Source organism: Nelumbo nucifera, chromosome 5 (genome assembly GCF_055504915.1).
Source record: "Nelumbo nucifera cultivar China Antique chromosome 5, China Antique-T2T, whole genome shotgun sequence".
In the NCBI taxonomy this organism is placed as follows: Eukaryota; Viridiplantae; Streptophyta; class Magnoliopsida; order Proteales; family Nelumbonaceae; genus Nelumbo; species Nelumbo nucifera.
This window is the reverse complement of record NC_142653.1, coordinates 50,664,458-50,677,891: the sequence shown is the minus strand read 5'-3', so window position 1 is coordinate 50,677,891 and position 13,434 is coordinate 50,664,458. Positions and strand designations below refer to the sequence as shown.

Genomic DNA, 13,434 nt, shown 5'->3' with positions numbered 1-13,434 from the left:
TGACCAATGATCTAACCATTTGCTCATCCAGCCTAAACCAAGTCAAATGGATTTCAATTGATCCAATAAGAGTAGGAACTAAGATCTAGAGTAATCTAACAATATTAGCATCTCTAGGAATAAAAGATTTTCAAGTAAACAATCAAATAAATTTCTTTTATATAGAAAATAAATAAATAAATAATAATTTAAGAAAAAAGTAAATGATTGTATATGAAAGTATGGTTTTTAAAACCGACCGGAAGATTAGATCAGTCAGGGGTCTAGTTACCAGGTCGAAGGGTCCGATCGTTCGAACCTAATGATCAGCCTGTTCTAACAAAAAAATAAAAAATTTAAAAAAATAAAAGCCGGTCAAAACCATTTGAATGATTAATCGCCCGGATCAATGGTTTACTGACCAAAATCATCGATTTTTATAAAAAATCAGATTTTGAGAAAAACCAATTCCAGTCCGCCCATCAGGTCCGGTCTGATTTTGAAAACCATGTATAAAAATATTACATGAAGATAATTATAAGATAATCTTTCATCAACATGTAATTTGTCACATGACCATTAGATACTCCAATATATCGAGGATTAAGCGACGACTTAGAGCCTTGATTTATTGTTTTATGGCTGATTGGCATAGCAAATGCCAGTAAGCTTCACGAGGACCTATGTCCACTTATCCCCTTCAAAGTTTCAGTGAGTCAGGATATGGTTAAGATCCTTTTGTATAATCTGCGATTTTTTAAATAAGGTCAAATGGATGTTAATTCTTTTTTATAATTATTTTAATGAATTTGATCTCGAAAATCTACAACACTCTAGACTGTGGCGTTGACGTGGGCAAGCTCAAGGCTTTTATTTATTTACTTTTACTTAGAAACCTGCTCACATAAAATCTGAAAACCCAGTTGTACTCACACACCACAAGGTAGATTATTAATGGTCTATACGTAAATCAGATGCCAACAATCATGATACACCACATAGCCTGGTGTGTGAGACCACGTGTACATAGATGACGGGGCATAATATTATTGACCCAGTATTGCGTGTATGTTAGGATGCTTACTTACAAATGGATAATTTTATCAATCAAGCCCACGCTTATCGTCTTACGGTCTTACCATTTACCACCAATGTAATGGGCCCTGCAAATCTGCAATTGGGCCATGTGAACTTCTACCCTCCAGACTCCAGTTCAGACCATAAATTAGGTCAATAGGAAAATCCATCGGAGGCTCGGAGATAGGAATAGCAACGGGGCAGGTTTGGGGTGGGGCACCCCCTAACAACCATTCGAACCTAATTGTTAAAGTAAAAATTATTTTTATTTATAATAAAAATGGAATACAAAATTTAATAATAATAATTATTAATGCAATTTAAAATTTTCATGTATAATATGTATGCACATTTATCACAAGCATTTAAGGTTATTTTTAATTAAATTGTTATTTTTATTAATTTTCAATTTCTATCTTAATTATGATATATCTAAAATTCAATTAATTAATATGAAGAAAATTTTCGTATTTAATTACTAATTTAATGAAATATGAATGGGACAGTTCAGGCTTGAACTTCCAAGGCCAAGCTCGGGCGTTATACCCTAGTCTTAGGGTTGGGCCTAGGTTGAACTTAAACCTGGCCCAGTCTGCCCAACTTGCACAGCTATATAAAATCAATGAATAACTTGACCATGAAGAAGAGCAAGAAAATCCAATCTCTAGAACCTGATTTTAGTTCTAACATCCATGATACTTGCTCAAAGAAGAGAGACCTCTCGGGTCCGGTACAGTTTTAACTACATAGGAGAGCAAGTTTAAAGAATTTATGTCTCAATCCCTTCCATTGGAACACCTTCTTCCACTCTTATTCGAATTCTTTGAACGATTCATTTCTTCATAAGAACCAACATTAGATTCATGTGAGCCGCTGATATCAATCCAATGGAAGAAATGTCGAGGTTATATGCTAATAGGGTGAAAATGAGATGGCACTGATGTCACTGTTTTTTGGAGCAACGACATCCATGCCAAACAGACGCTAAATTAAAATTAAAAGGTAGGTATGCATCTAATGTGGATTAGGGGAATGAACAGATGGACCTTCAATGATAGGGTCTGTAATCCAATGGGGGGTGGATCAGAATGCCTCGCAATTACTCCACATTGGCCAGCTAAAAGAACAAATTCCTTGGAACTATGTTCTTAAGAAATCATAAAATATCATTTTATTCCTTGAACTTTGATTACGTTTGCAAATGGATCAGATTTAATCTGATATAATTTCAAATCCAATTCGTTTAAGTCATATTTTAGATATTCGTTTATCAATATTGATATCTGAAAATGACCGATTTAGTAATTAAATCGAATCCAGATATTCTTGAGAAATTAAGTGGGATTTGGGATTTGATAAATCTAATTTTTACATTAGTAGTATATACATACTTCTTGTTTTATATTTTTCTCCAATTTGTAACAAACACATTTATTTTTATATTTTCCACCGATTTGTATTGATCAACCGGAAAGGTTTCATAGAGAAACAGCAATTGTAACAAAAACTGATCAAGGATCTTTGATAAATGAAAATTCAGAGCATTTTATGTTCAAAAAGAAAAGCAAAACACAAAGAAAAAAAAAAAGCCAACTATGAATGGAAATGGTGGAAAAAAAAAAGTGCCATTGATGAGATTGGAGCCATTTACTTAAGTCTAAGTCAAGATATGGTGGGGAGAGAAGAACACTGAACATTCACTTCACGGTCAAGCAGGGGATACTGGACAAAGACCGAGAGTGATAGACACGTTGAGATCATGGAAGACAAAGACCGAAAGGACTTAAGACTTGGTTGTGTTTTTCGATAATTACAAGACCTAGATCGCCTGTGGTCAATTCTCTCAAGAACAGAGCATGGTGGAGACGATAGGACTACTTGTTATATTGTTTGGATGGTGAAGGAAGACAGTTTCCAACATCAGTATATAAGTTATTTTTTCCATCGCATATCATAGACAAGAAATTACCTTTCTCCTGAGTGGTGCAGATAGTTCTCTGGCTATCTACCTTTGTCATTCCCCAAAGTCCCCATGAAGATTGAGCTCCCATCGATTGCCTCCACTCTATTTCGGTTATCTGCAATTCATGTCTTCTTTCTCTTGTTGTGTTCAGAAGGTCCCATCACCACCAATGCTACCCCCTTAGGAAATGAGACGGATAGACTGGCCTTGTTTCAGTTCAAGAATGCGATAACTAACGATCCTTTGGGAGCTCTAAGTTCCTGGAACGAGTCTCTCCATTTTTGTGAGTGGCAAGGGATCACATGTGGTCGCCGGCATCAACGAGTTACTGTATTGAATTTACAGGGACAGAGCTTGGTGGGAACTGTATCTCCTTGTATAAGGAACCTCACATTTCTTCGCTCCATTGAACTCGGAGATAATAGCTTCCATGGTGCAATCCCCCAAGAAGTGGGTCGTTTGCTCCGTCTACGGTATATCAACCTTTCCGATGCCAATTTTGAAAGAGAAATTCCAAGAAATCTGACCAACTGCTACAATCTCAAAGTGCTTGACTTATCAAGAAACAACCTTACCGGAAAAGTCCCCTTCGAGTTGGATTCTTTGTCCAAGCTTTCTGCAGTGATTCTTAGTGCAAATTACTTGACTGGAAAAATTCCACCTTCTTTTGGGAACCTGTCATCGCTCCAATCTCTTCGTCTAGTGGATAATAGCATGGAGGGAAGCATTCCAAAGGATCTCGGCCGATTGACAAGATTATCAAATCTCTATGTTGGTGCAAATGAGTTGTCTGGTATGTTCCCTAACTGGATTTACAACATGTCATCTATTGCTTTCATTAATGTTGCACTTAATCGATTCTATGGGAGAATTCCACTGGATGTAGGACTCACTATGCCAAAACTAAAAGTACTTGGTTTCGATGTAAACAATTTCACTGGGCCTATTCCAGTTTCTTTGTTCAATATTTCGGGACTCGAAAGACTTGATCTTGGCCAAAACAGCTTTACTGGATCAGTCCCTCTTAAAATTGGTAGACTTCAAAATCTTTGGTCTCTATGTCTTGCGTACAATCGGTTTGGAACAGGGCAAGCTCATGATCTAGCTTTTCTTACTGAACTCACCAACTGTAGTAATCTAGAAATATTGCAACTACAGAACAATAACTTTGGATGTTCTTTGCCCAAAGCTATAGCTAATCTGTCAACCCAACTCACAATACTAGCACTTGGACAGAACCAACTCTTTGGAAGCTTACCTTCAGGGATCGAGAACCTCATGAACTTGACTGGTTTAAGCATGGAAGGAAATTTACTTGGAGGTAGCATTCCTACTGCTATCGGAATGCTCCAGAAACTAAAGGCGTTGTTCATGGGTGGAAATAGATTCGCAGGAGAGATCCCATTGTCCCTAGGCAATATCACTTCTTTGAATCTACTTCACTTGGAAGTGAACTATCTTACAGGTTGCATTCCTTCTAGCCTTGGAAATTGCCAAAAGTTACAAACATTAACCCTTCATCATAACAATCTTAATGGCTCCATACCAAGACAAGTTATTGGTCTTTATTCTCTAACGAGGATCCTCGACTTGTCTTACAATTCTCTTTCTGGTTCTCTACCATTGGAAGTAGGAAAAATGAAAAATATTGGAATACTTGACCTCTCTGAAAACAATTTATCTCGTGAAATTCCTGTAACAATTGGTGATTGTTCTAATTTGGAGAACCTTTATTTGGAGGGTAACTCCTTCAATGGCACCATTCCTGAATCTTTGGGCCTGTTGAAGGCTATTCAAGGTCTAGATCTTTCACGCAACAATTTATCAGGGCAGATTCCAAAGATTTTTGAAAACCTTCATCTCTTAAGTAATTTCAATCTGTCTTTCAATAGTCTTGTGGGTGAGGTACCAACAAAAGGAGCTTTTGCAAATGCAAGTGCAATTTCAGTGGTTGGAAATTATAAGCTTTGTGGGGAAATCCCTGAACTACAGTTGCCGAGCTGCTCATTAGCTTCCACAAGAGGAGGAAAATCAACTATTTCCAGAGTAATAATTGCAGTAGCTGTTGGGGTTCTATGCCTTTTCTTGTTATTGATATTTCTTGTTCTATACTGGAAGGGAAATTCCAAACGGAAATCTTTGAATATGCCACCAATGGGCGATCAACATTTAATGGTTTCTTACAAAGAACTACTTCAAGCTACAGGTGGATTCTCTGAATCTAGTTTTCTTGGCTCTGGTAGTTTTGGTTCTGTGTATAAAGGAAATCTGAATCAAGGAATAACTGTTGCAGTAAAGGTATTCAACCTTCAACAACCTAGAGCTTCCAAAAGCTTCATGGCAGAATGCAATGCATTGAAGAACATCCGGCATAGGAATCTTGTGAGGATCTTAACCTCTTGTTCAAGTTTGGACTTCAAAGGCAATGATTTCAAAGCCTTAGTTTATGAGTTTATGGCCAATGGGAGTTTAGAGGATTGGTTACATCCAGACATGGATGCACATAATGAGCAGAGAAATTTGAACATTCTTCAGAGAATAAATATTGCAATTGATGTGGCATCTGCATTGGATTATCTTCACAATCACTGTCATACACCAATTATTCACTGTGATTTAAAACCAAGCAATGTTCTTCTTGACAATGATTTTACTGCCCATGTAAGCGATTTTGGTCTAGCAAAGCTACTTTTAGAAGACCCAAATTATCCCTCTCACAGCCAGGCCAGTTCATTTGTTTTGAAAGGGACTATTGGCTATACTCCTCCAGGTATTTGTCTTACACTTCTGCTAGTTTTTTAATAATTAGAAATTTTTATATAGGCTTTATATTGTTTGTTTCCTTTTTTTTTCTTTTGTAAAATAGATGTATACTTATTGACCTAGATAGTTGAACTACTAATCATGGTTTTTAAAACCAACCCGGAGACCGAACCAGTTAGGGTCTGGTTACCAAGTAAAACGGTCCAACCATTCGAACCGAACGATCAGCCCATTCTGACAAAAAAATAAAAAAAATAAAAAATGGTCAAAACTGTTCAAACGGTTCAAACAGTTAACTGCCAGGGTCAGCGGTTTGCTGACCAAAATCAATGGTTTTTGGAGAAAATCCGGTTTTGGGGAAAAACAAAACTGATTACCTGACCAGTTCACAATTTTTTCAGTCAGACCATCCGGTCCGGTCCGATTTTGAAAACCATCCTGCTAATACATTAACCCATAGGGAGCGGTTCAACTTCTGGGCCAAGTTTTAAAGCACTACTTGATTGTACTCCATTGATATGTTCATAAAATGGCTAAGAAATTATATGTCCACCATTTATAGAGTGGGCAATCTTCTCCTGCTAGGTTATTCCCCACCACTCTTGTATCAATTTACGGTTTTTAATACCTTTGCTAGGTTTTTTATTGTTATTATTATTATTTTTTATTTTTATTACCAAAACAGCACATATCTTTGGTACTTGGTAGTAGGGCTGCCACTTGGGCCAGGTTAGTCTGAATCCGACCTGAGTCCAGCTTAAATTTGGGTTGGGTTGGGTTAGTGTTGAGGCTTTTACCAATCTAAATCCAATTTAATTTCATATTTTCATGTATAAATATTATATAAATATGTGTTTATGTTTGTTAATATTTATGTATATGTATATATGTATGTATGTATGTATGTATGTTTGTTTGTAACTATTTATTTATCTATGCATATACTGTATTTATATATAGATATTTTATATCAAAAAATTTTAAGTTTAATGGCAGTGATTTTTTTAAACATAATACCTATATTGTTACAAATAATAATGCTAATACTAAGTTGATATAAAACCCTTAGAATATAGGAAATAAGTACATTTGACAAAAGGAAATAAAGAAATGGGCCAACTCAAGAGTCAAGACCAACCTGTACCCAACCCAAGCCCAACCTGGATTACAGTTTACCTCAACCCGGCCTGAGTTGCACCCCTATTTGCTAGATTAGCTTTAATTCTTTCTTCTCGTAATGCTTGGACTTTCGACTCACATATCATCTTTTATATCGTTAAACCGGTTTTATGTTCTCTGTTTTTGAAATAGAATTTCTTCATTTTTGAGAGAAAAAGGAAAAATTCAGATTTATCATTAAAATTATAAAAATGTTTGATTCTTGCAATTAAAACTTCGACTGTATTGTATGAATTTCAGAGTATGATACAAGCGGTGAGGCATCAAACATGGGGATGTCTATAGCTACGGAATCCTCTTACTAGAGATATTCACAGGAAAGAAACCAACAGATGAAATGTTCAAAGATGATTTGAACCTCCAAAAATTTGCAAAAATGGCTTTGCCTGTAGAAGCGATAAGGATCTTTGACCCAATACTCCTACAAAACCAAGGAGTAGAAGAAATAGAAAATGGAGGTATCACAAACTTTGGAAATTGTAGTATGGCAATTGATCGGAGTCCAGTGCTCTGTGCGGTGACTTGCAGCTTAGGATCTGCACGTTTGGCTGAACGTTCCGAGAAATGTCCTAGAGAACGAATGGATATAAGTGAGGCTGCTAAGGAATTAATTCGGATTAGAGACATCTTTCATGGAATTAGGGTTCATCAACATCAAGTGGTGTCAAGGATATCTCAGTTAGAAGGTGCGTATATAGCTCTAACCATGCCAAAGTTTCGTGATCTGAGTGCCCCTTTTATGATCAATCGATTTCCCATCTTTTAATTGTAGTGTAGTCTCTAGGCTATGTGTCATACAAAGAAATGGTTGCCCAATAGGTGCAACTTAAGTTGGCTTGAAATTTTGTTAAATTTTCAATGGACCTAAACCTTACCCAAAGCCCAATAAAGTTGAAATTCTTCAAGCTGGGGTAACCGAAGTCCGGATTCCGGACTTGCAGCCCTAACCTATTGGAAAAAGGAACACGAAATAATAGACCTGTTTATGGGCTGGGCCAGGTGGGGCTTTGCCTTTACATTAATAGAAAATATTTAGGCCCGAGCCCAAGTCCGGTCTGACCACTGGACCTAGGTCTTGAGCCCAAGCCCAGCTCGATTATAAAGCCCGAAGCTTGGGCCCAACTAGAAATTTGGAAAAAAAAAAGATATTTCTTTTTTAATTCAATTAAAAGTTGTTTTATTTATACTAAAAGACCTCAAAACCTAAAAAAATAATGAAAAGTCTCATTATTACTTGAAAAAGAGAAGAAAATATTATATATATATATATATATATATATATATTTTATTATATAAAATATATTTTTATTAATATAAAACGTTATCAAGTCAGGGTTGGGTTCGGGCCGGGTTTTTTTGAAAAGTCCGAGCCCGAACCTGAAATCTTGTCCAAGCCCAACTTAGATCGGACTGGGCCGGGCCAGCCCGTTGGGCTACCCGGCCCATGAACAGGTCTACGAAGTAACATATACTTTGTTTTACCCTTTGTAAAGTAAACAAAACACCTAGGCTATGTACAGTATAAATATATACAAAATAATATATAATACAAGGCTTTGCGCTCTATACATTTGTATTTTTATTACACATTTTGTATGTATTTGCACAGTACACATTTGTATTTGTACTCCTTCCATAGGCTCAGTTTGGAAGGAGTACAAATACAAATACATACTGTATAAATTACATGTAAAATACAAGTTTTTGCACTCTACATATTTGTATTTGTACTCCTTCCCAACTAAGCCCTAATAACAAATACAATAAGCATTGGTAGGTCTCAAATGAAGGAGTACAAATACAAATACGTACTGTATAAATACATATAAAATACAAGTTTTTGCACTCTACATATTTGTATTTGTACTCCTTCCCAACTAAGCCCTAATAACAAATACAATAAAAATTCATGTATTTAGATATGTGTCCACTTTACAAGTGTTGGAAGTGTAGGCTAAGATTATAGCAGTGTTTGGGATTGTGGTGCTGTGTTTCCATTCATGGGCCACATCTGCTAGATAAAAGCTTAACCACTCCCAAATAGTCTCTTACTAGAGTGAGTTTTGTTTTTATACATTCATACTCAAGTGCATCCCTGATTATTAAAATGGTAAATTACTGGTATACTGCCCTGAGGGGACTCCGAATTTCCTCCTCACACCCACCTCACAGTTACAGTACCTGCATAGGACCATCAGGGATATCTCCCTTAATTTGAATGAAAACATACAAGTAATGCTCAGGTCCTACATTCCAAATGGGCGTATCGTATCATATCTGTTGTTCATTGATACGCTTTATATAAATAGTTTGATAATTTTAATGTTTTTAGATGAAAATGGATGATGTGGTAGGTCTCTTAACAAATTCTCAAAAAAAAAAAAATAATAGTTCTAATCAAATGAAACTCTCTATACCCAAATTTTGTTTATCAAGAGTATGAGAACCAAGATTTTGTCTAGCTGAATGAATCCCAAATTAATTGTAATAAGAGCAAAAAAATCCTCCATTGCATTCATAATTATTAGATTCACCTAAATTACCAAAATTACAAAAATTGATTTACCTGAATTAGCAAAATGAATTTCCCAAATAACCAAAACTACAATAATTAAATTATCAAATATTATGAAAATTTATTTATCAAAAATTAATATATGAAATCACCTAAACTTATATAATAAAATGAATCATAAATTTAATTTCCCATATAACAAAAGATATCACCAAAATTAACAAAATTATTGTACAAAAATTGTCAAATTTTTCAAAATTACTTTACTTGTGGAAATTAATAGTTCACCAAAATTAATAAATTAATAATTTTCCAAAATGACCACAATTATTTATTCATAAATTAGAAAAAAATAATAATCTTTCTTTAATTCTTAGTTATAAAAATAAACAAAAATTTATTTTGGGAATATACCAAAACTTAACAGAATTGTCAAAATTAGTTTATCAAAATTCATTATAAAATTTACCAAAAATAATTTAGATAAATTAATAATCACTAAATGAATTTACCAATGTTATTAAATTAATAAAACTATTGTATGATAATTACAAAAATTAATTAGTAATTTTTGATAAATTATTAATTTACCAAAATAAAGAAAAATGAATTTACTGCAATTAACTTTTGGTTTCTTTTTCAAATGTTATTAATTTACCAAAGTTACCAAAATAAATTACCTAATTTATCAAAATTAATTATGAAATCTACCAAAATAATTTATCAAAATTAATTTCCAAATTACCAAAAAATAACTTTCATTACTTAGGAGAAGCTAGCAAAGTGTGGGATATAGTTTTGTAATTAATATGAGAGAGAAGATAGTGGGAGAAATTTTAGGAGCGAAATGGTTTTAAACTTACTTAAAGAAGGTTGCCATTGGTTGAATTCCTCAATTACATGACTTTAAAATATTAAGAATATTCAAAAAAAATAGAACGACATGTGGACTGAGTGGTTGAATTCCTCAATTAAATGGCTTTAATATTAAGAATATTAAGAATATTAAAAAAAATCCAAAAAGTTAGATTGAGGATTTTAGAGTAAGTTTTGAAATATAGTAGAATGACATTTGGACTGAGTCACTTTATATATAAAAAATAGATGGGAGATGTCCCAGATGTGCGGCTTTAATGTGTTGTGAGGTGGGTGTGGAGGAAACCCAAATTTCCCTGGGGGCTGAGTTTTGGTGATCTCCTTCAGTCCCTTGGGATTTACTTATTTATTTACTCACCCTTGAATTAAAGTTACTTATTCCATCTCGTCAAACCTGAAAAGCAAACCAAGCAACAGATTAGTTGGTGAACGATGGGTAGTTATTTGGAAAAAATAGTAGATTTGGTAATAATGTATTCATCTTTTATATTTAACTTGTTTAGGTTTCTGGGAAAGTATCTTCTGTATGAGCCCCAACCCATTCTCTCTTTTCTATCAATAGAAAAAACATTTGATGAGTAAAACTCAAGGGGAGGTATAAGTAATCTACCCTTATTAAAAAGCGGAACCTAATCAGTAGGTTTAAGTGTGAATTATTTTTTGTAGTCAACCTGTTATGTTATAAACAAGGGTAAATCTATATGGTGCTTGAAATTATGATATCATAAGAGTTTTGACCAATCAAAGCCCCCCCCCCCCTAAATTCTAATAAATATCACCTGATCATTGGTTACTAGTTTATGATACTAGTTGATTTGTTATATGTTTTCCAGTGTTATTGTTGAACCCTGTAAAAATAAGGTCTTTTTCCTTTTTATCGTTTTTTTTTTCTCCATGGAACTACATAAGGGGAGGGTAGACCATCCAGAGACCTTGCCAATTGAGCAAATTGGCACCTAAAAGACTCTGGATCTACTACTCTGTACATACAATCTGATCTCGACCTTCTGTCCAAAACGTGTACGAATCTAGCAGTAAAACAAGTGTTCCAATATGTTTGTATAATCAATCACAAGTAAAGACATAAAAGCCCTATACACATGGAATAAGTCACACATCTAGGTGTTAGAGAGTGTATGCCCTTAGCTCCAATCAGATTGATGTAGAGATATATTTATTGTAAATAAATAAAAGTACATTATTATTTCATGTTGACATTGTATATTCCCGTGAATTTACCTCTTAAACTGGACACTTATGAGACTCGTGTTAGTTTAGAATGTTATCATCCGTTGGATGAACTTGGGAAATTTATCATACCAAGGCTAACATTGATGTGCTACCAAAGAAGTTGGGGCAGTTTATTTCAGTTGCTAGGGTTAGACCCAAAGCACATGTAGTGTATATTTGGCTGAAACACTAAACCTAGACCATTTTCCAATTATACCCTAAACCTTGGAGATTGATGAGCAAAACTAGAAAGTTACACATAACCCTAGACTTAATTATGGTATTGCACTAGGTGTCAGATTGCGCTGTCTTTGATATACCAATCAGTGAGATCCTTTGTTAGTCAAAAACCTAAGCAGATTGCGCTGTCTTTGATATACCAATCAGTGAGATCCTTTGTGGGTCAAAACCTAAGTATGTTAGGGAAGTTTGAGAATTCACTTAAGTGGGTGATTATAGTGATAGGATTGGCCCCTTTGTCAGACAAAGTGAATGATCAAATTTACACTCTTTTTTATGGAAACCTAAATTGTCAACATTGAATTTTAACTGTGTTTAAGATTTGGTTTTGCAATATATATATATATATATATATATATATATATATATATTATGTTTTATGAAAAATATTTGCAAAAGGTTTTAATTCCCGAGATCCATCCAAGCAGAGAGTGTGACACTACACCTTGCAGCTAGGGGAAAGGTCCTTCCCTGTTGGGTAATGTTTGATCATTATGGGCTGAGAAGTTAAATGTAAGAGACCATTATGGGCTGATTACCTAATGGGCTTTATCTTACTTAAGTCCATTATCCTTGAGGCTTCATAGGATGGCTGGATTCAATGATCATTTACTTGTAAATGTTGGGCCCATTTTAAGCCCATAATGATGAGCTCAAGGGTTCACTATGTTTAGCAAAGAATTCAGCCAGGCCTTTCCACAAACGTTGGGCCGAACCCATGTGAGCTTATGTGAGGTCATTGTGGGGTCCCACGCCATACAAATCAAACCTAAATTAGTCGAGCAACACTCTTGGGTTGTGAGTAATATAGTTAATGGGCCTAAGGCTCATAATTAATATGATTAATTAAGATGTCACATGACATCTTAAGTTGTCACGTGACATGGGCGAATCTGGGTTTAGAAATGGGTATGAAGCACCTATCATCTTAAGAAGATAAGACTTATCTCTTGATAGAGTCCAGATCCAAATAAATATTTGGATAATCTCCTAATTTGATTAGGAGAAGTGCTCCATATAGAAATAAAAGAAAAGAGGGCAAACTGATCTAGAACACTTGTCATTTTTGCTCTCTCTCTTCTTCTTTTGTCTTCCAAGAAACCCTAGTTCAACTACAGCTTTTGGGACTAATAAAGATCAGTTATTTCTCTGATTTTTGCAAGAAAAATTCAGAGAAATTCCATGCTCACCTCCCCAGTTCGATCCAAGCAGTTGGATTGCAACTTTGCTGAAAACTGCATTGCTGAACTGGCTTCAAGATCAAGCTGCGCCATTTTCAGTGGAAGCTAGTTTTAGGAACTCATTTAGGCATGAACTTCCATCTTGGGATCTATACTTGTACTATCCGTATCAGGTATACATCTCCCTCTTTGTTTGGTTTCAAATCTGGTCTGGTTCTGTGAAGACCGATCCTAGAAAAATGCAATTTTTCGAAACTTAGGGAATACGATTCCTGGAATGTTTGAAAATTTTTGAAATTTCACCCAGCCATATAGCATGGTTCGACAATCCATATGATAGATTCTAAACCTTCCTTCACTGGGTTCGCACATTTGTATTTGTAGTAGGTTTCGTGGCATCCAAAACAACATATGTATGACATGGGCTCATA

The 13,434-nt window shown here is 34.9% G+C and overlaps 1 pseudogene across 1 annotated transcript; it reads left to right on the top strand.

Annotated features, from left to right (window-relative positions):
* The first annotated feature begins 2,942 nt into the window (after positions 1-2,942).
* LOC104588742 (LRR receptor-like serine/threonine-protein kinase EFR) lies at positions 2,943-7,920 on the top strand (annotated as a pseudogene). Its single transcript, XR_016076690.1, has 2 exons — positions 2,943-5,789; positions 7,202-7,920. The product of XR_016076690.1 is annotated as an LRR receptor-like serine/threonine-protein kinase EFR (transcript).
* The last annotated feature ends 5,514 nt before the right edge of the window (positions 7,921-13,434 follow it).